The sequence below is a fragment of the Pipra filicauda genome, unplaced genomic scaffold (assembly GCF_003945595.2).
Source record: "Pipra filicauda isolate LSUMZ 115617 unplaced genomic scaffold, ASM394559v2 scaffold213_size2393758_pilon, whole genome shotgun sequence".
Taxonomy (NCBI): Eukaryota; Metazoa; Chordata; class Aves; order Passeriformes; family Pipridae; genus Pipra; species Pipra filicauda.
Window position 1 is genome coordinate 45,001 of NW_024104325.1, and position 23,257 is coordinate 68,257.

A 23,257-nucleotide genomic window follows, 5' to 3' on the forward strand; every position below is an offset into this window, starting at 1 on the left:
TGAGGGAAATAACACCAAGGGATGCGATGCTTTAGGGGCTTAGGAGTATGCGTTTATTCTCGTTACTGGGGGAACTTTCTTACAACTTCACATTGCTTGGCTGGAGCACAGTGCTAGCACAGCAACCTCTCTTGCATACAATCCATTTCAACAATGTAAACAACTCCATGCCTTTAGTACGGGGAGCTTTCATATTTAAGGTCAATATTTACAGTTTGGGTTTTTACAGGTACCCATCACCATCGGCACACACCTCTCCCTATCAAGACAGTTAATAGGCTTGCTTTCTCTGCCTGCCTCTCTCTGCTTCCCCAGCACGACCACATCAGCACTAGTATCAAATTAACTCTCCGACTTTGAAACTTATTGATCTGCTATTAAGACACCAGTGAACCTGATGAAATGAGTGCTGTAGGTGCAGTCAAGACTTCAAAGTGTCACACAGCCACATAAAACAAGCGCCTTTGATCCTAACTCCGATCTGCTGAGGGTTTAAAGCCCAATTCTCCCTAAGCTGCCCTTCTCACTCGTCATGTCTGATGTCTCACCAACCAGCGACTTGATAATGTTAATAATGCAAATTTTAGCAAATGATTTTTACAATGGCAAAATTAATTATATGAATTTATGCTTCTTTCGGTGCCGATGTCTGATCTACACAAAAAAAATAGTCGTAGCTATTACACTTGCAACGGAAACTGTGAGCACGTTCAGCTTTTAAAACTGTATTACTGCCTTTCTCCTCTCAGCTTCACAGGGTCTCATTTTGCTGCTAAAACTATAATTATTTATTATAAATTAACCTTAGATTGGGTTTAAGAGAGCTGAAAGAATTCTATCCAAAGTCCCCTATTGCTGTGTATGCATTATTAAAGAAAAGCCACCTCCACGCTTCAGATATCTCTTTTTCTCGTTCTTTGTCACTCGTTCTCTCCTGATTTCTTTCCCATCTTCACTCTACAAATCCTTGCAGTGCAGTTGCACAGATTATTTTAAAAACACCTGCATGTCTGAAATTGCATCAACTAACAATAAGATTTTTCTACATTTATGAATGGTAAAAAGAAAGAGATTTCATGTTTAGGGATGAACATACAGTAACCTGCAAAATGAAGAAAACATTGTATCTGTGATAATTAAAATGTACATTTTAAACAAATGCACTTTGTTTAAAATGTATTTTCCTGTAATAGAAATTTATTATTTTCCTCATTAATAATAATATTTTATAAACATTTCTTATTTTTTCATGTGAATTTTTCAACAAGTATTCCGTGTTTTAATAAACTTTTATCTGAAAACATCCATAATCCCATTTTTCAGTTGAGGGAGTTTCTCACAAGATCTATTACAGAAGTTTCCCGACTGCATTTCAGGTGGAAGAATTACACAAATGTTCCATAAGCCTACCCAGAGTATGTGTGAACACACGGCTATCCTCCTCCTTCTCCTGAATACTGAATTTACAGTTTTTTCTTTTCTGTTTTTTTAAGAAACAAAATTTTTTAAAATATCTTATTTAGTGCATAATGGTTTAAAGTACCTTAAATCACCTCAAAAATCCACTAGCTATTAAATTTCCAAGTACTAAGATGCATTCATTTGTCTGTATTTAAGGTGAGAGATATGGCTTGGTTCTGTGCTTCTGAATAAGCAAGAAAGAAAATAAGAACTCTAAATTTATCTCTTCCTTTCTACTTTTTGAGACACAAATATGGTAGCATCTTTGGCTATACAAAGTTGAAAAGGAATGTCAGTTTAATTGATTCCTCTGCATCAAATTTTTTTTATATAATTCAATCAGTGTGTTTTCCCAATTTTACTTTAATAAATTTCGATAGTAATACCTTTTGCGGATTTTTTTTTAATGTTGATACTCACTTAACCTACTTGCAATTCTAAAGAAGTCAACACTTGATTGTGACAATGTTCAAAAGAATTTCCTATGCCACAAGCACAGTAAAAACTTTCACCAATTAGTGCAGGAAAAAAGGAGGGAAAAGCCAGAGCGCCGGTGCTCAAAGAGCCAGGCCTTGCGGCAAAGCTGTCATGTCGAGTGGATTGATCAACAGGACCGCAATTTCTAATGGCATGTTGTCATGAAAAGTCAGCCACGGGGAGCCACCTGCTTTACTCCTCCTAGACAGCTAGCGAAAGGAAGGGGAGAAAAAAAAAAAAACCACCCCGCTCTGTACCTAGTTCTGCCAGTCCCTTTTGCTAACAATTTTGGTAAGGGTCTCCTGATTTTTATTCAGTAGGAATATGTCAAATCTCCAACCGTATTATCCAGCCTCTAAGATTAGAGTAGCGCAGAAGGCTGATGCTCTTTTTATTTCTTTTTGGGGAGGAGAGGGTGAGGGGGAAGGAGGGAGAGGGAAAAGAGGATGAAAAAAAAATTATCTCTATCTCCCAAATACTTCTCAGATCAGAAAATACATCCGTCACATCTCCAAACCAACAAAGTTTGTCAACGGCTTACAACATACATCTAAGACATTCTGCAAGTCAAGAACAACACAGAGCATAGACCTTCTGCGCGCGGTTTTATTTCAGCACCACCCTCCTTCACCCTCACCAAATCATGAAAGTCTGCATTTGATGTGTGGTACTTGCTTTGTTTCAATTTAGTTTACCTCTAAAACTTTTCCGATCAGATCGTTTATCCCAGGATCACGGCATTGTTCAGTCCTGGAACCCTGTCTTAGCTGGCATGGCCAACATTTACAAATGAATTGCATAGGCAATTGTGCAAAACACTATGTTGAAGACAAAGATAACAGCTTCCTTGTTTTGCTGTTGGAATATTTGCTCGTGCTTGATGGAACATAATTAATACTTCAAGAACTTCCACCAACTTACCATTGAATAACAGTGCCAAACAGTCTGTCTTAATCACTTTCCAGGAATGTGCTAGTGTCGTTTTAACCCATGGCTCCCATTCCCACCACTCAAAGGACGTGGAGATTTCCCTCTTTTAATATATATGAAAGCTAAATATATTACTTTCATTACTGCAATTGCTGAGGAATTAAAGCCTATTTAAAAATATACTCTGACACTGCACTATAAGAGAAAATGGAAACATTGGACTTGGCCACATCTGTTTGGAAACCTCTTACAATTTTTAAGCCTTTTTCTAAAACTAAGTTTTCAATGATTGTTGGAACAGACATTTAATTTGGTTTCACTTGTACAAAAGATTTCATGTTTCATACCTGTTTGCTTAAGAAGATCCAAACCAAAACTGTAATGCACACTAATAGCTAATTTCAGTGATTTTTTGGGAAACAAACCAGAAAATTTGGGGAAAAAAATTTTTCCGACAACCCTCATCTATGTACAAAAGAAAAAAAGTCAAATAAAAGTTAAAGAACTTTTAAGTTCATGAAACCAAACCCCACTTGGCATGCAAATCACGTACTGTAACCTTTTATCGGCGCAGCCTCTGGTCTCATCAGTCGATGAAATTCTCAGCCCGCGGCAACAGCTTAGCCGAGGGACGCAGACCAATGAGAAAATATTCATTGTGTTAGCATTTCAAATGGCGAGAAAGGAAGAAGAAGCGCTAACTGATCACTGCCCGTGGAATTAATTGGATATTCCAAGAATAATGTCTCTCACTGAAGATCCTTGGAGGCTGAACGCTAGTAGAGACCACATTTTGTGCGGCGCCTTCAAAAAGAGACCGCTTGGGGGTAGTGGACATATTAGGGTTTTAGCGCATTTCCCTAAAGGCCAGAAAATAATCAGATTCACTGAACCAAACTCGGCTAATCCATTCCATAATTATACACACAAATCCAATAAACTTTGTCACATTACTGGAAAATTAAACTATTACAGTGAAGCCTTTTGCTACTTTGAGAAAGTTTGAATTCCCGTTTTATCCAAGTGAAAAAAAAAGGGGGAAAACCACCTCTGCGAAAGTCAGAAGTTTTGGAGGTTGCACATGCAGGCGTACACGCTCACATAGATGCACACGCACTGGAGCCCAGAGGAAGAGTAAGGCTTAGCTGTAGTCTTCTCTTATGCTTAACGCCCAGGTAGGTGTCCCACAGCTTCCTTCCTTTATACAGAGGGGATTTACGTTTCAGCTTTATTGCACATAGCCCAAGCATATGCAATGACCCTGTCCAATATTAGTATAGCTTTCCTTAGGACACATCTTAATCTAACCTTTTCAAGACTCTTTTGCTTTCAGACTCAAAACAGCATAAAAAATGAGCATTGTTGTGGAGCGCTGAGAGATTGAACCAAGGCTCTGGCTTGGTCCAAAGCAGTAGCCCTCTGGATAAACAGCTGCCTCTGCAACTAGATAAGCTCCATAGACCAAAAGGTAATAGAGGAGGGGGGGGGGGGAAAGAAAGAAGAAGGAGAAAAAAAAAAAGGAAGAGGAAAAAAATTGAGATTAGGAACCTTCCCAAATGTTGCATCTTTCCTATCGACCGCTGGCCTAGCGTGAGGTGTCAATTTTGACTCCAAAGAGAGCACACGAATTCGCAGCGGTCCCATTATGCGGTCTCTGTGCTCATTGTAAATTCTGTCAACGAAGTCAATCTTATTAACTTCCGCACTGGTTCACACATGACATTTTCTTCAATTTTCTTGCTGACATCAAAAACATCAATTAGCAGCCCGAAAATAGGAAGGAACGAATGACAGAGCCTGATAACGTCAACTATTTGAAGCCAAGGGTAAATCTATTCTCCAGTTCTGAATGCGTTCATTACAATTGCATTTTCAAAGAAGACCTCCAAATAGCAAAGAAAATTAAATTTATCATCTAGAAATGCCTAGAAATTGTTTTTTTAATCCTATGTCTATCTCTCAATCCCAGAGTGTAATACAAAGTATCGCAATTCAGTTTTATGATAACATGCCACAACTTTAATAGAAAGTTTATAAAATATGCAGCCCTTGCCATACTTCCTATCACATAACAACTACAAGGGGTGAGAAAAAATTTGTCCAACAGATTGTAGCGTTGCCTTGTCTGCTCCATCAGTTCTCATAGGCTGGGACAGCACTTACACACACACATGCGCGCGCTCTCCTGATACATGCACACGCATCTCCCCCCCCTTCCATCCATGCTTGTGAAGAATTTATGAGCTATGCAATATCCAGCGACTTTAAAACCCCAGCAAACACTACATTACCGGCGTGCGGGGGAAAGGCGCGCGCCAGAGCTGCCTTGCATTTGCATTCGCCCAACTCTTTTCATGTTTCAGAGAAAACAAACCCAACTCCCTGCCCAGGAAAGCAAAGGGAAAGTCCAACCAAAGACTTGACGTGAACTGTCAAGCACCAAGCACATGCATTCAATCAGCTGCCAGAACTTCCGCTTGCTGAACTCTCGCCCTCTTTTCATTTTATTGACATTTTCAAAAATAAATACATAAAAATAACCTCCCAGTAACACAGAAACAAGACACCTGCGTCAACACAACATGGTCCATTTGCTGTGCTCAGCAACAAGTTTCAAGAGAAAGGTAAGCGTGTTTAATGCAAGGTAAAAAAAATTGTAAGGCAATAAACCTGGTTTTGTGGTCTTTAAAGAAGCCCCGGCTTGCTTTACTTATTTATTTATTTGCTTTGCTGCTGCGCCTGCTTTGTGAGCCACCGTTTCATGCTTGTATTACATCTCCTAGGGAGTGAATAAAAGCAAGTTTAGTGGTGACCAAAGACACTCACTCGGACTTAATGCAAACAGAAAGAGCAGCTACACCCTGATAAACAGATCACATTCCTTCAGCCCATTGATTTTTTGATCTTTTGACATTTTTTTAGTTGTTTCCATTCCCTTCCTTGTCTTTTCCTCAATGTCACAAAAGACAAAATGTCTCGGCAATTGATGCCTGGGCTATCTATTAGCTGTCAAGATGCCTTTTTTTTTTCCCCGGCACCGGCTAAGAAAGCACAAAACAGAAAGCTGAGAACTGGCAAGGAAACAAATTGCAGGAATCATATAATTTAATGGGCTCATCATATTCTGGGATTTTGGCTTTTCCACATCTGATCTCTCTGGTAAGCAGCTGGAAGGTGAAAGGGGGAAGGAAAAAAAGGTTACACTGAACGGGTTTCTGTAATTTTTGTTGTTACATGAAAAGAAACTAGAGAAGACAGAGGGGAGGAAAAACAGAAGAACTCCTGGGAGGTTTGGTGAGGTGCCTCCGTCTCTCTCGCAGTGTTTTCCTGCCTGTGCAGAGAAGTGAACTCGGCGCAGAATGAGCGTCTCAGCTCGGCCGTACTTGGGAGGGATGCTGGACATGGAACAGAGGCAGCTGGCGCTTGAAAAACTTGTACCAGTATTTTACAGCAGAAGAGAAAAGAAAAACTCTGAGACACTCATGACTGACGGTTAATCTGCCTGGTTTGTTTTTGTGGGTTTTTTTTTATTTCTGAAATTTCATTTTGGACATTTTACTGTTTGCCACAACCCTTGCCAACTCTGATCAGAACGAAGGTGAAGCGCAGCTTATGTTTTATTTCCTATAATTTGCAGCAGATGATTGCAACCTGTGCTTAGAAGGTTTTTGATTTAAATGAATAAATTATTAGTTAGAAAACACAATTGTTTTAAAATACAAGCGAATCAGATTGAAACACACAACAAAATGGTCTATATTTAAGAAAAATAGTAAGCAAAATATAAAAAAATTCTAGGCAAACTATAAATCTTCAGAAGATAATTATGTAAAAATTCTCAGCGAAAATTTGTGTTTGGTTTTGAATGCAAAATCTGCAAAAACCACCAGAGAAACTGTTTCTTTTGATTTTACAAGATTTCATAAAGCAAAGAAGTGAGTGGCACAAGAAAGATGAATTATTTTACAAGCAAATCTACCAGTGTCATTCAAGGAACAGACACTTTAAGCACAGAAGGGAGTGTAAAACAGAATGAATTTGTCCTGTGACAGCTTTTTTTATGTTGTTTTGCATTTGCAATTTCTAGGAATATGCCTTTTCAAGTTAGAGCCCAATCCTGGTAATCAATTACAAATGGGCATTTTGAGTTTTGCCTGTGAAAGGTCTTCAGAGCCTCTGACTGCATTCAAACAAATCTGCTGGACCATGGGCAGGGAACGTGGTTTTGTCTTTTTTATCAAGTCTGACAAGAATTTATGTCTGACAAGAATCAACTCATTTTGCCAATGACATCGCTGTTTATCTTGATGTTGAAATTGCATCCACTTGGTAGAATGGAGATAAGGAAATTTGACAAAAAGAAAGAAAAGTGCAATATCTGTTATATGTAAAATATTTTCTCCAAAATATCAAGGAGTACTAAATTATTTCTCCTAAAACCTGAAATACTGCACTGCATGCCAGGAATAAGCTTTCCCCCCCACCCCCCTTAAGTAAGTTCAAGTTTAACTCCAAGAAGCAGGTGCAGACTTTGAAATATTTTTATCAGCTTAAAATATATGAAGGAGAAGAAATCTGCAGAACAGCTAGTTCAGCTTCTTTGAAAGCATACCTTAACTTTGCTGTTTATAAGTAAAGTTCATTGGTGTCCAGGTAAACCCTTGGGCTTGAAAAGAAGAAACAGATTTTACAAAATACCCCTTCTATTTTATTTTCCCTTGTCGTTTCAGTCCGGAAATCCCAGCGATCATCCCTGCTATTCATGTGTTGATATTATCAGAGGTTTATAAAAAAAACATGTCTGATGAATTAAAACATGTGACTAGCCAACAGCAGCAGCCCAACTGACCACAGGTTAGTGAGGGGGATGAACTATGGTTATGTTTTTTTAAACCCCACGCTGTCCTTGGAACGGAGGCTGCATTCGGCTCCATTAGATACAGCTACGGTGCTCTTGATCTATTATTTACAAAGAAAAACCCTTCACTACTTAAGTGGCCCCTTCTACTTCAGCCTTCAATTTCAGCTGCATCAAACAACTTGGAAGGGATGGGGGGGGGGCGAATGAGAAGGGAGGGAGGAAAACTTGAGTTTATAATATAATTCTATGCAAAAGAAAATTATATTTGAGTAAAAAAATTCAGCATGCCTGGAATAAGGTTTTGCATCCAAACTGCAGAGCTGTCAGCTTCATCCAGAAAAACTAAAATGATAATAACCTTACTTTTTAATAAAACTATGTGACGTTTTAAGGTAGAATTTATACACAGATGCACAAAACAATTTATCTCCTCTTTAAAAAGATGAAAGACTGAATAAGATTTCCAGGACTTCTCATTGTAAAAATCACCATATTTCATTAAAATATAATTTTGCACTAAATTCTGTAATTATCAAGACTATTCTTGAAGTCATACTGCATTCAATCTAATTAGAAAGCTTAGATCTCACCTTTGTACTGAACTTTCAACTCTCTGATGCCAATTAGAAACTATTTTAAATGAATTTCCCAATTAAACTGACTCCTGTGATCAATTCTGACAGAAGATAAAACCCAGAATTTTTTTTTTTTTTGGGGGGGAGGAAAAAAGAGAGACATAGAGATGTACAGCCTATCTGTATTTCTGAAAATATTTTGAATGGTTTTTGCATCCTTATGATGAATATCTCATTTCCTATTCCTGGAACATCCTCTCAGAAATGGTTTATATCAAAAGTGTTTAAACTGCAATTAGTATTGTTTCATTATTCAGCACGTTCCCATTTGCAATAAATAGCTTGTTTTATTACACTCTATATTTGGTTCTCATGTTATAAACTATCACATTAGATGAATTATAAATGTAAACTATTAACAGTTTAGATTCTTTTAAGTTGTTATCAATTTCAGGCTTTTGACAGCTTAAAGGAAATTCTGTAAGCATACCTCCTCTCCTCTAGAAAACGACTCCTATAAAGCTAACAGCCACCTCACAATTAATAAATGGCTGTATTCTCTTTTTGTGAAGAACAAAATTAACTGAAATTTCCTATATAAAAGACCATATAATTAACATTAGTAAAATGTGGCAAGATATTCCGACAGCCTAATTATATCAATGAGTCATCTAACTCCTGTTTGTATCAATTCAATTTATCTTCATTTCAATCAATGCAGCCTGACGGATAGGTATCATTAGAAGTGACAAAGCATCACGCTGCAGAAAAATGCAGGACAAGGCGATATCCCAGATAAGGCAGCCTGAGACCTTCTAGCGCTGCGTAGCTGGAAATGACTCCTTGTATACACATCATTGCCTTCACTAAGGGTGTCTACAAGTTATCATTAGACACATTCATTGTTAAAGACTAACCAGGTCAGTGTTTCTGATCAGGTTGCAAATTAGACCAATTGAAGTGTTCTTAACCTACAGACTGGTGTCAGTAAGGACCTAACGGTGCTGAAGCTACATAGTAATGTGTGCCGAGCACATCACCATTACTGCACATTTCATGCTGAACAAAAACAGATTTAAGCTAAACATTTGGGAAGGGGTGTGTATAGAGAATACAAATTATACAGGCGACATAATTAATTTGTTTTAGTGCAATTTTGAGGCAAACCAATTGTTCAATGGCAAATATATTAATCAAAAGTGCAGACTTGGGCAATGAGAGCATTAGAGGTGCAGATAAACATGTCATTATAAAGCCAAGGAACCAACATGCATTTCTATTTCAAATTATAATCCTGCTGGCTTTCCATATAATAGTTAAATAACAGTTTTCAGAAATACAAATGATGACTAAATGAGGGGTTTAAAGTCTGATCTAGCATGAGAATTATACTTGGCTGAAAAAGCTGATGTTGGGAAGGAGGGGGGAAGAGTAAAATGGTTTCACTTTTGACACTTATCATATTTTCCTCCATTCTATTTTCCTGAATGAATTCTAGAGGCAAGTGTTGCATCCTGCCTGTTCTTGTCAGTGGGGCATGGCACACTAGTCAAACCAAACCCACAGAGCACCAACCTATAGAAAATACCTGCACAAAGTTAGGCTTTTGTTTTTCATGTAATAAACTAGCATGCAAAGCATTCACTCAAAGCATGTAAGCTATCGGTGCTTCCCTGCTTGACTGCTATATGTTGGATAAAAAAGGCATTGCTGTTGATGGGCTATTAAAGGACATTTATTTGGAGAACTTCCTCCTGAGTTGACTTTGAACAGATATAACAGTTAATAGGTGTAGGGTTGGTTGAAAGCATATAGTCAAAATAATTAAAAACACACAAGAAAAAAATCACGCAGGATGCACAAGACTCTGCAATATAGCAATTCACTAAAGAAGTCTGGTATATGAATTTACGGATTTGGTGTTGCTTTTTTAAAAAAAAAAATATCCCCATCAGCAAACAACAGAGATCTCCATGTCAATCACATATTTTCTAATCACTGTACAGAAGCAGGGACTTTGTACAGAGAGCATGTCCATTAATCAATATGCAAAGAATACATTGTCTCAAGAGTATGTATTTATGGTTATAAGTTAAGATGATTATGCAGCATGAATTTCTGAGCTGCAAAACTCTTTATCGGTTAACAAACAGGAAGCAATCCTCAATTTAGAGCCATGTGCAGTTATGTCCTTAAAGGCTACTTTAAGAATTCAAGTAGAATTAAGCTGAAATGAGTGACAAGGTGGAGAGGACATGGGACACTGCAAGACAAGCAGTGACCAGCTGGAGCATTTCAGGTCAGCTGATAAGCAAATGGTATAAAACATCTGACCTGGGTCATTATAATTGATAAATGCAAGGAAATAATAACCTTGTACGTGCACTCAAAGCTGTCCTAGGGTTACCGTAATGCTCTGTGTCAGTCTCTGTCAGGTGTACAAGGGCTACGCTGAACAGCCCAGCAAAACCCACAGGAGGAGCCCCTTAACTGGGATCCAAACTCTCAAGCTGATGAGTTTGGACCATACTAGAGCAGATTTGATTAGGAGTCATCAAGAAAGGCTTCTAGTATTCACCCCACACCCCAAAACCATCCCCATTTTATGATTACTGTTGAGCAACGCCAATTTTTCCCTCTATAGAATTCTGTTTGTATAAGCACACTGGCTGCGAGTTTAAAAAAAAATGGAACAACCACAACTCCAAGTAAAACACAGAACAGAAGAAGAAGGAAATTAGAAAGTATCTTGTTAATTAAAAAAATAATTAAGTAAAAGCTTTTCAGACAAACTGACTCAAATTCTGAATGAGTTGCTTCGCAGTTTAGAGAGACCGAGCCAAATGACGGTTACAAGCTGAAAACAAGTGTTATTACAGACTACTATCTAGACATGGGCCAAGCTAAACAAGGCTTTGAACATCTCCAGACAATGCTCTGAATGTGAACCTGATCCAAACTCTACCACTTGTTCTCATCTCAAATTCAACTCGAAACCAGAAAAACCTGGATGCTTTAACACGCACTTTCAGAATTTTATTCTGAATACAACGAGTATAAATATACACAAGCCAAAATAAACCAGTGAGCCAGGAGCTTGAAAAGTAACCTGGAAAGAAAAATAAAGATTGGAATGGATCTTTTTTAAAGCAGTTGTCCAGAGGAGGACTGCACATACACATGCGCTGCTTGTCTGTCTACAGACTGCATGTGCAGTCAATTGCTATTACATATCTGCACACATAACAGCAAATTTCAATGGCTCTTTTGTAACACAGCTTAAACTTATTTAAGCCTTGATTTTCATGTGTTTACAACCTGGCCTCTAACTTTTGCTCTGAGGTGAAATATAGCTGGGCAACATCTGTTTCCAGCAATATTAAATTATTATTAAAAATGTTTTAAATAAATTAGAATTAATGTGTTTGGGTTTTTTCAGAGAAACCAGTTGCTCTCTGTGGTGAGATGGGCTCTCAAGTATTAGGAAAACTGGTATAGCCTAGATTACAACCCTTTTTCTATGGAAAACAGAGGCAGTACCACTGTCTCTTGCATCACCCCTCTGCGCTGAGCCAGATGGACTATCTACCAATAAATACACAGCTCTTGAAATTTTCTGCTGACACTGTACCTACACACAGGAAGAGTGGAGGCAGCCTAGAGCTAGAAGTTGTACAATGGCAAAGGATCTAAGGGGCAATTCTCCTTAAAGAAGGTGGCATTGCCAAAGGTCCCTCCTTTCTCCTTAAGCCACCTTCTCAGTATGTGAGAATCTTCTCATCTTAAAGAAACTCATGTTCTCAACACTTCTGCCCCGCAGGGAAGGCCGCTATTCCCAATTTACTCAAAGGACACAAGACACGAGGAAGACCATGTAATTTACCTCATCTGGCCATCAGTGGAGCATGATCCCAAACCCACATCTGGAGTTAACACCCTAGGAGCCAGTCAATGAAAGTAATTATGTGTCTGACCTCAAACAAATAGTAGGAACTCACTGTTTAAAAATTAGTTCTTTCTCTTGTTCTCTTATCATGGAAATAAAGTATAACAAGATTTATCCACGGGCAGGCTGAATGCAGTTATTTCTGTAGACAAGATAAAGCTTTGAGCCTTAACTGATGTGTAATACTTAAATATGGTCAAAAATCCAGTTGCTATCCCAGAGCAACCTTTCTTCCTATTTCCTCCCTCCCCCAAAAGTCCAATTGTTCTGAGGGGATGGAGATTAATGATATTCATACTTCAATAACAGCTACAGGGAAAAAATAAGCAAATATATTACAGGACTCAAATTACAGTAGTAAGAAAATACATCATGTTGTGATATAGAGATATAAATGAATTAATCCTGACATCTGTTTCTTTTGCAGAGGAATTAGTCATAGGTTGAAGCTGACCTTGCAAGAAGCGTGCAAGGTGACCAACTAAGAACGTGTAAGCAGTGCCCACTGCTCTCCCACATTATGGAGACAGTGCTTTTCAACCTCCTAAATCACACTACAGTCTTGCACAGGGTGTACACCAAAGGTCACCCCACTTTGTACACTGAACCAGCAGGCGATTGCACTAAGAGCTACTGGGCAGTGAGTGCATTTGGTGCAGCACAGATAATCCAAAGATCAGACAGGTACCTTGAGACCCAGCTCAGCTATAGCCTGTAGCAGCAGCCCAGTGGATTGTCACACAGTCAATTTCTCTCTAAATTTTGGGGTTTTTTCTGAGCTTAGAGGAATGTTTTATCTGCAACTGCAACAACATGCAAGAGATTACCATGACAAAAGCTATTCTCATCTGATCAGGTGTCTTTTTTTTCACAACTCATCATGGTGCTTTCTGGCATTAAGACACTTGTCAAAGCATCTTCGTGGCGTATCTCCACACTTTAAAACCAAATCTTCATGTACAAGTTTGGGCCAACAGTTGAAAGGCAAACAAAGGCAGCAATCCTAACACGTTACAATGCTCTTGCCATATGCTTCCCTTCAGGCTCACATTTCTGCAAGATGTGAACTAGTTGTCAGTAAGGTAGAACTGCTGATTGTATGCTAAGATTAATACATGTATTGAGGAACTTTGTACCTCCACAGCATTTCACTAATATTTTTAAAGAAAATACATTACCATGGAAGGAAATGTGGTTCCTGCATAAACAGAAGAGCTATTTTTCAGAAAGATTTTAGAATCAGACACATATTGCACACCTGAAAAATAAACCCACACTCAAGAGACTTTACTTAGTGAGCCCCAATGTCTTACAAGGACAAAGAAATCCTGTTTTTAATGAACTCTCTAAGTAAGTTTTTACATAATATATTTTTAAAAGTGAATAAACCTGTTTTAACGTGATAGCTTCTGTAGGGCTCAAGAGACATTCTAGTCTATTGTGTCGACGGATTAACTCTATTCACCAAGAAAGAGTATACCAACATGTTCTATTATGCCCAACAACTGCAGAGATCCTCACAAATGAATGGTGTGCTTACATATGTGTGCTGAATCATCAAATGCCCTTTAGAGCAAGGAGAACCTGCAGCTCTAACTTCAGCCTTTGCTGTGCAAGTTACTTAAGGCCTTGCTGTTGCAAAACGCGAGTCACCCTTGTGGAGACTCCCAGCTCAAAGGACGTTCCCAGCCCATGGGCTCTGCTGGAGAAAACAACCACAGCTCAGGATAGCACCACGCTGCTGCCCACCCTGCAACTCCACCACATGTAAGTAAACCTCAAGCACAATCTACTGGAATCTAACCTGCCGAACTGTCGTACCCTCACAACCTCTTCCAGCTCAGAAACAGGGGTGTAGCCCCTTCTCCATGGAGCAGTATGGGAGCCTTCCAGCAGATCGATGAGGGAGAGGGAAGCCAGCACTAATGTTTTAAGGAGTCCAAGTCAGATGCACTGGATGATCTACACTGCAGTCCAGCCTTGCCTGACAGCTCTAACTCTTGGTTAAAGCGCATTTTTTGGTTTGCAAATACGGGAAGTGGGAATACTTTGGGTGAAACCTGGCCTTAGCAAAGAATGAGAAGCTTTGCAACCCGTTTTCCCTGAGGGCAGCATTTTGTCCATTTTTTTAAAGACAACACCAGGCAGAATATGAAGTAAAGGATTCCTCTTTGCATTTCACAGAAGCAGGTATTCAAATACTGGAGGCTATCAAAAGTGAGAAGAGCTTCATTTTCTTGTACCTTCACTAACAGATTGAATTTAAAAACAATTAGAAGCCCTGGAAAAAAAATAATTAAAAAAAAATCATAGCATTTCAAGGGAATAGCTCATACTACACACAGTGGAGTTGTCCCCAGCCCAAGATCTGCTGTCCATGGATGTCAACAATTGTTGATACTGCTTCCTTGGTATGAGCAAAAGAATTTATTTTTTTTTTTACAGATAGGTTTTAAGAGGTAGCTGTTCATTTCAGTCAGTCTCAGACCTTTACCCTGTAATATGGTCCTCAATGCAAAGTCTTGCCTTTCTATTTAGGTAACAGACTCCGGTGCTATGGGGCCCCACAGAAGGCTCAAATATCCACAAAGAAAATACCTACGAATGACTCTTCCTACAGCTGATCTGGTAGAAATCCTTCCACCTGCAAAGACACGCTTTTGTGCACTGTCTCACTCTGAGATGGGCTGTGTGAAACCACAAAAATGCAGCTCCAACGGCATAAGCTCCATCTGCGCTATGAAGACTATTAAGGCTAATCCAGCATTCCTAGACTGTGGTGTGAGACGTTCCCAGTATAGACCTGCTCCAGCAGCACTCTGCCAGTGAGTTAAGTACTCTAAAACCATAACTCGTCTCGTATTTCTCCAGGCAGCCACGCCAGGTCCGTTGATCCCGGCTGCTCATTCGTGTCTTGCCCTTGCCTGCATCTTGGCCGTGCAGCTGGTGGCCAAGATGCACAATGGACCAGACAGTGGGATCGACCCCAGCCAGGGTCATCCGTCTGAGTCATTTGAGGGTGGGCTACTTTTAGGCCAGAGTCCAGTTCTGATTTGGTTTCCCAATCATGGCAGTACAGATGAAAGCATGGTTTATCATCTGCTTGAGTGGGCCCAACCACAGGCAGGAGCCCAAGTTTGCAGGTCTCTATGGTTTCCATCACTGCTCATCTAAGCCCACAATGAACCACTTTGAGAAGTTAAAACCATACACTAAAAAAAAAAAAAAAAAAAAAAAAAAAAAAGAAGGAAAAAAGAAGCCCTCCTCTGCCAAGTTATCTGTCACTACAGCTTTCTGAGGTAGCTGACAGGAGTCAGAAACATCAGCACTGTGGTAAGGAGAAACAAAGGAGAGCCACGGTGAGGCCATTCCCTTCAGCTGCTTCAGTCGGATGCCGTATGAGCCAGAGTGCAAAACCATACCCCAAAGACAATGTGCATGGGGGGTGACTGCTAAAGCTGGCATGGGCACTGAAATAAAACCTTGTCAAACTATACCCTTGGAGCACACACAGTTTAAACTGCAGAAAGCAAGCTTTAGCCAGCATGGCTTCACAACATTTTGCCCTCCAGTGAGCAAAATCAACCATATCATCAAAAGCACAGTTTTGCTGGCATAATTGCATCTATGGAATCACGGGGGATTCGGCCTGAACAGCTACAATGGTGTTTAAAAAAAACCAAAACAAAACAACAACAAAAAACCCAAACAAACCCAAACAAACAAACAAACAAACAAAACCAAAAAACCAAACAAAAAAAACCAAAAAAAAAACCCCAAACCAACCAAAACCCAGAAGAAAAAAATCCCAAAACAAAAAAATCCCAAATCACACTTCATCATATCCTTAACCAATGTAGTGTGTTGGCAAAAGTCTTCAAAGTAGACCTGGCCTGTATTATTATCATCACACCTCGTATCAGACAAAGTGTTTTTCTCCACTACCTCTGCTGCTTAGTTTAAGCCTTACAGTTCATGCAATAGAAACCAACTTATTTTCACTTCTGCTTATACTCAATCCCCATTTTCAGGTTTACAGACCTGATGGATTTTAAATACTGCAGGGGGGAGTTTAAAACCAAATGCCTTCCTCTTGAACGGGCTTTGTAGATACAATTTTTCACAAAAAGCAGAGGGAATCCTGGCTGTGCGAAACTTTTTATCACTATTGCTAATAACAGGAATTCTCCTTACCAAGCATGCATTCAGGCTTGTAAAACCATTATAGGTAGGTAGCTGCTGGCTACCAACAGTGTAACTGCAGCCATACACAGGCGCCCTAACTTGGCCTCCACAATTAGCAACTCTGTCTTCCTGTCAATGCTGATTGGCAGACCTTGTATGGATGATAAAAACAGGTATAAAATTAGAAAATGTATCTTCAGATGTTATTGGGAAAATCAGTTTGGGAGAGACGAGTCATGGCTGGTGGGCTGCATGAGGAAAGAGCAGAGGTAACTGTGTGGGGATGACACCCATCACAAGAACAACCACAGGAGGCACCAGTTGCTAGCTGGACCACAGACGTGTGTTTTTACACCTGGACAGACATGTTTACTGCGTGACCATGACTGTGCTATACCCTCACACTAAAATTCAAATTAATTGCTCCTGAAAGCTTCCTCTACTTTATAGCTGCTGCTGAAGAGATGGATTGTGGTTGCTGAGGCTCTCCATATCTTTCACTCCAAAAACAAGAGCCTCAGTGTGCTTGCCATGACACCAGAGCAGCCCCCTCCCTCCCCTGCTAGCATCCACACATCCCCAACCTCCGCTGCCTGCCCAAGAAACGTGGAGGCACCACGGAGGGTTTCCAGGTTTAGTAAGCACTTTGCTGACTTTTGGCAGGCAAAGGACAGAGCCCCATGGCTGCCCCAGAGCCAAGCAGGGGCACCAGTCCCACAGCCCCCTCCAGCCACAAGCCAAGGGACAAACTTTGGAGAACTCTATCCAGAAACATCTGCAGTATCTTGCGCCCTGGAATCTTTTGTGTCTTTCCTTGTCCCTGTTATCAGGAGAATTTACATGAGAAGGAAGAGCCACTCTGTTTCCTGAAGGCGAAATGCAAGTTTTAAAACCCGTTTAAGAGCTAAAATGGGCAACAGAAAATAAATGCAGGTTTAACATTACCTCTTTATCATTTTACAACTGCAATGTCAAGGAAGAACTCTCTTCCCACTCCGAACCTGGCAAATCCAGAGTTAAGGGCATAACTGCTTGACGTGTGGTTTTTTCTTTTTCCTTTTTTTTTTCTTTTTTAAATCACTTCTCTACTGGAGAGGAGCCTGAATTCAGAGTAGTGGGTATCTCAACAAAGCATAGACTCCACTTACCACTATGGGGAAAAAGAGAGAGAAAAGGATTCTGCTACATTTCTTGAAAGCATTTGCGCTTTTACCAAGCAACTCAAATAATATTAATAAATTAAACACCCTGTAGAGTAGAGAATATCAGCTCTAACTCATGACCTCCAGCAATTCACACTGGGTTGATTTAAGATGTTGTCACTTCTACCTTTCTCCTGAGGGCTGATACCCTCACCTTCAGATGGCAGAAGACAACATGTGCCCATATATCAGCTGCAGCCTGCTCCCCTACATGCTGGTGGTGGTTTAGGGTCACGCACTGGAGTTAGCACCCATCCTGCTCCACAATTTCTCCTGCTCTGAGGGTGGGCCAGGGCAGGCAGATCTGCTGCCTGCTTGTAGGTCAAGGCCCTGAAACTCATACCTTGTACTCCCTGCAGTATCTGCTAATTACAAGACTATCTATCCTTCCTGGCTGGAAACTGCCAACAATTTTTGACTTTTTGTAAGTTAGCCCAGTAGCTTTTTAACCACACTGTTTAAGTGCTCCCCACCAAGACCATCCTACAAATCTGCAGCAAGAGCAACTACGTCAACTACAGGCAGCAGGCTGCAGCACCGTCAACCGGCAAATCCCGAGGGCCTTGTTATTTGTCCAAGACAAACAATAAACTGTGGTGGCTTAAAAATACTGGAATAACATCTTCTGACCCTGAATGGCCATTTTTTAGACTTATTTGCCACCCCTGTGTCTCAGACACGAGGACATTTGTTGGAATGGGGGCCCAGGGCAGTGCCTACTTAGTCCCAAGTGAGCTGAAGTGACACCCACCCAGCGCTGCAGAGCAGGAGGACAGGTTTTGGGGTCCAGCCACGCCGACTGCCCCCGTGTGCCTCACAGTCTTCCCCAGACCGTGGCTGCTCTAATACAAGCCAGGCACAATTTCCACCCACAGTGTCCTTGTGTCTGCTCCATGCAGAACTAACACAGCAGCTCCCAAGGACTGCAATACCAGGCTCCACTTTAATGAAGAAAGTGGGCTCAGTCAGCTCTTTGTCCCCTCCATACCTCCTTCCTCACGGAATGCTGGTTTTCACCACTATGAACGAGGGTAAGCCATGTGAACAACCTATGACCTTCCCATGGCCCTGTTTGGATGGAGGAATGCTTTACCAATACGAGTTGCTAATCCAGAAGCAGATATATCACCTCAAGCTGGAGGAGAATGGCCACAGTCAGCCTTTGTGCCCAGACAGTGAGCTCTCCAGTGGAAAGCTGCCTCTCTCCAGCCCAGACTCTGCTGACAGTGGTTTCTCTCCCTGCTTTCCATCTCTCTTGCGGCCACACAGGCAAAGCCAGGACACAGTCAGGTCTTGGCTCCTTTTACTTTTCCTCTCTTGGTACTTCTGTGCTGACTGGGAACTACCAGCAGGGGAGTTTTCTTTCATGGCACCATCATGGCAGCCCCAGCATCCCAGAATAGCTGCACAGATGACATCCTGACTCAGTCCAGATGGATGTGTGCAGGAGAACTGACAATCAAAGCTGATGCAAAAATATAGGAAGTCTGAAGAAAAATATTCCAGACTGCCACAGCTTGCTTTCAAGAGTGTAAATACACATTTAAAGCATCCTTGGATTTGCCGGAAGGGCTGCAAAGAAGACATCAATGATCCTGGTCTAAAAAACTATGGTGGTAGAGACAGAGTTGTACTCTCAGCATGCTCACCAGAAGATGGTAACAAAATCGTGAGGATTCACAAGATCTCATCCAATTTTAGCATCTACCCATCCCAGCACAAGCAGAACTAGATTAGTTCTTCGAGCTGACACCCCCGTAGGTGGGGTGTTTTGCCATACCCGACACTGCCATCACAGTCACCACATCCTTTTGCCATATCGACACAGTAGGACGTGGCAGCACAGTCCAGCAGGGATGGCTGCTTTCTCCCCTCACTGGCTGCTCCTTCCGTCCTTCCACTTGTGGCCATAGCTTCTGGCACAGTGCAAGAAGGTTGTCATCAGTGTAATTCTGACTTCTGGTTTTGGGACTAGCTCATGGGAGTCCCCACAGGACCCAGTAGCTTCCAGAAAAGGGGTACCTTTGTTCACCAGGAGGTAAAATAAAAAAAAGGAACCCAAACCCTGCCTTAAAAAAGTCAGTAACTGAATGAACCATCCCAACAAAGCCAAAATCAGACCATTAAGGGATGCCCTTTCCCCAGATGATGGAACTACAGACAGAAGTGATGAGGAAATTCTCCCTTCTACTCACCCAGTGATCTGCAGAGGAGCAAGTGACCTCTACAGCAATTAGATCCCTTGATGAAGTTAATCCAGCAGACAGTCCCACTACTCAGAGAAAAGCTACCATTAGGCAGTAAGGTGACTATTTCCACATATAATTTCTACCTCCCTGAAAGGATTTACGCACAAACACCCTTCAAACATGGATATCAGACCTACCTAACTTAATGAGCCATAACCTAATGAATGGCTAAGAGAATACTAACTCAAGAACTCAAATAACCAACAAGAATTATACATGGAAAAATATGTTCTGATAGCTCTCTAGAATAGTGAGCTGAGACCTACAAGAGTGGTGTTTCTATGCCCAAGCTCTGCCACTATCCTGACTTCAGGACACGGAATCTACTTCAACACTTGCAATCTCTTCTTCTACAAACTTATTCAAGATCCTCAACGACAAAAATGTTACATGAGTGGAAGGAAAGGAAAATCTTTTGCCAAACGAAATTTTGCCCAAATACTGCACTCAAATCCAAATTTCATTTCCAAGCCTAGCATGTACTTAAAGGCAAGTGCCAAGAGGTCACTGTAGAACACCGCATAATTTTTTCACTGAAGCTGAGAGCCTATTCTAGTGCCAGGGTAGAAACAGGAATTATTGTGAGAGGACTGCTCCATGCATATAGTCCCACTGATCCCCCACAGTAGCGCTGGAAAATGCATTCAGGATCCATGTCTCCATCAGCAAGTAAAACCAAACAACATCTGATTATTAAAAATGGTCAATAGTAAGTGCTCCAGTGACAATTTTTAATTTGTGGAAAGTAAATATCTAGACAAACTTATAATCTTAAGATGGCAGCTAAAATTCACTCTGAGCAAGTGCCTTAGCTTGAGGAATGATTCTCCTGTCTCCAGAAACTAAATTTGCCTTATTATAATAACAGCACGTAAGCCTCAAAACCAAATTAATACTTTTTTGGGTAAATGCTGTGTTCGTCTGCACAGCCACTAACATGCTGGTCAGTTGAGCTGAAGAAGTGATTATGTGAGAGAAACAGTAAGTATGTTTATCAGCAAGCATGTATATATAGCAGATGTAAAGCCATATATATTCTGGGTTTTTCCTCTTTTCTTTTGACAATGCACAAGCTACACATTTGTGTATACACATGTACTAGAGGACAAACACACACTCATACTCACCATTCACTTTGTAAAGTGCTGCATACTGTACATAAAGTTTTGAATTTAAAAATCCAGAAAATATTAGTTAAAATCTTCTACACATTATTTTATCAAACATGCCAGACCCCTTCATGGTTTCACATGTGGGTGTGGATATCAGCAAATGACTCACCCTTGCTGGTCTGGAAGCCCAGGCACGCAGGGGTGGACCATGCAGGGAGGAGCAGGAGGTCGTTCCCTGCTCGAGGAGGCCTTCCGTAGCTCCCACTCACACCCTCAAAATGCCAGTGCCAAAGCATCTGCCTTCTGCTGAGTCAAATCAGACACTGGTTTTCCAGAATCAAGTATCTCTGTTTGAAGTAAGGTCTGAATGGAATCAGGCAGAAAAAGATTAAAGAGAATAGAGGGGGAAAGTATAGTAAGTATATCAGGAGGCTATCAATCTAAATCACCCATCACCAGCAGGATGGCTCATGGCTTGGAAGATGAGGCCATGCAGAAAGCAGGAGAAAAAAGGAACATGTGCTACTTTTAAGCAACTTGATTTGCTGTCAATATCCTGTTACTGGTGGGATGTATTTTCAGACGTGGGATGTCACGAGTACCCCAACTTCACATTTCCTAAAGCACGTCTACCGGGAGGCATCAGACTACCTGGCAGGGCTGACCATTCTCCTCGAAGATCATGGAGCAAATTCATAGTAGATTTAAAATTAGTCACACTCTGTGTGGCCAATGATATAGTTTATTTTTTGCAAGCATTATTTAATTCTATTGCCTAGGTAAGAAAACTGAGGCATGGAGTGAGGTGGGCTCCGGCCCAAGGTCAAGCAGACAGTTGGTACAGCATAATTCTGAGACGTTTCTTACTTATTGAAGCCACTTTTGACTTACTGAAGCCCCTGACTCAAGCAGCTGGGCGCTGGGAAAGGGCTATCTATCTGCTCTGCTTGCGCTCCACTGAGGAGACTCATCCCACGATATTAGTAGGATTCAAGCACAAGCCGCTACTGTCCTATATTAGCTTCCCTCCATGCCTCCTCTCCTGGAAAAGACACAGGGGGAAAGAAGGAGTCTTAATGATGCCCAGGGGGTGCCAAGAAGTTTAACTACAGAGAGTCATTTTTGTTAATGGAAATCTGGCTGATGCAGTTTGAGTAAGGAGGATGAGAGAATCTTTCACTGTGTTTTTCTAAAGCAAATATTTGGCACTTTCATCTTCCAGTGCTTTAACATGGAATCTGTCACCAAAAAAAACCATTTACATGGGATTTCATTGAAAATATATCATGTTTCAGATGGCAAATGAAAAAGGGGGGGTATCTATTGTACTGCTCAGAAATGTAATTCATGGAAACTGGGTTGTGAACCACAGGACTAGCTATTATCTCATCTGCAGGTGTGACAACATCACAACTTAATACTGATATTTCACCTTTTACTTGCCATCACCATCTTCCTGTCCACTGTATAAGTTGGGACAAAGGGTCACAAAAGAGTCTCCATCATCACCTGTCCAAGGGTCATCAGCTTCCACCAATTACATAAAACACTCCAATTCCCCGGTGCACTCCATAGGTCTCCAGGGTGCCAACCCCACACTCATCCACCTGGAGCACCTCACACACCTGACAGCAATTCACACAACCAGTAATAAAACCAGACAAAGAATTCTACCATCAAGCACACTTCTCCAGGGCTTTGTTTTTCCTGGCTAAGAACACCAAGAATATCATGCACATATTTGAGCTGCTCCACCTAGTCATTATCCCAAGAGAAAAGGACAGCCACGCTTCTGGTATGTGGAGCCACACAACCAGTACAAACACAAGCTCTTCTTGGCTGAGCTGCCTGGAGATTGCTGTGATTTGCAACTGACCCATCGCCAGCCAGCTCATTTCTTGACCACCCTGGTTGTGGCTCCCATTCTCTGCCTGCTTTTGGCATAGCAACAACATAGGCTGGGGTTTTTGTCAGGTTTCCTCCCCCCTCTCTTTTGCTTTGTGCTTGGCCAAACTCCTGCCTTCCTCTCTGCCCATTAACACGAAGCATCAATGGGAGTGAGCGGAAGGAGGTCACTGAGCACTTGGCTGCTGCACTGCGTGGTCGCGGCCACGCAGACGCCTCATGCAAACACTTTCAGTGAGGAGTGGGGTAGTGTCATGGCAGCATCAGGGATAGAAAGAGGGCTGACTGCACCTTGGCCATCAGTGATCTACTAATGTAGCATGGAAAATCACTGGAGTCGTTCCTGTAGAGACA

The 23,257-nt window shown here is 41.1% G+C and overlaps 1 protein-coding gene across 22 annotated transcripts in view; it reads right to left on the reverse strand.

The window, feature by feature from the left end:
• TCF7L2 (transcription factor 7 like 2) overlaps nt 1-23,257 on the reverse strand; it is a 175,772-nt gene that overhangs the window by 43,846 nt on the left and 108,669 nt on the right. The gene's annotated exons all lie outside the window — the stretch shown is intronic.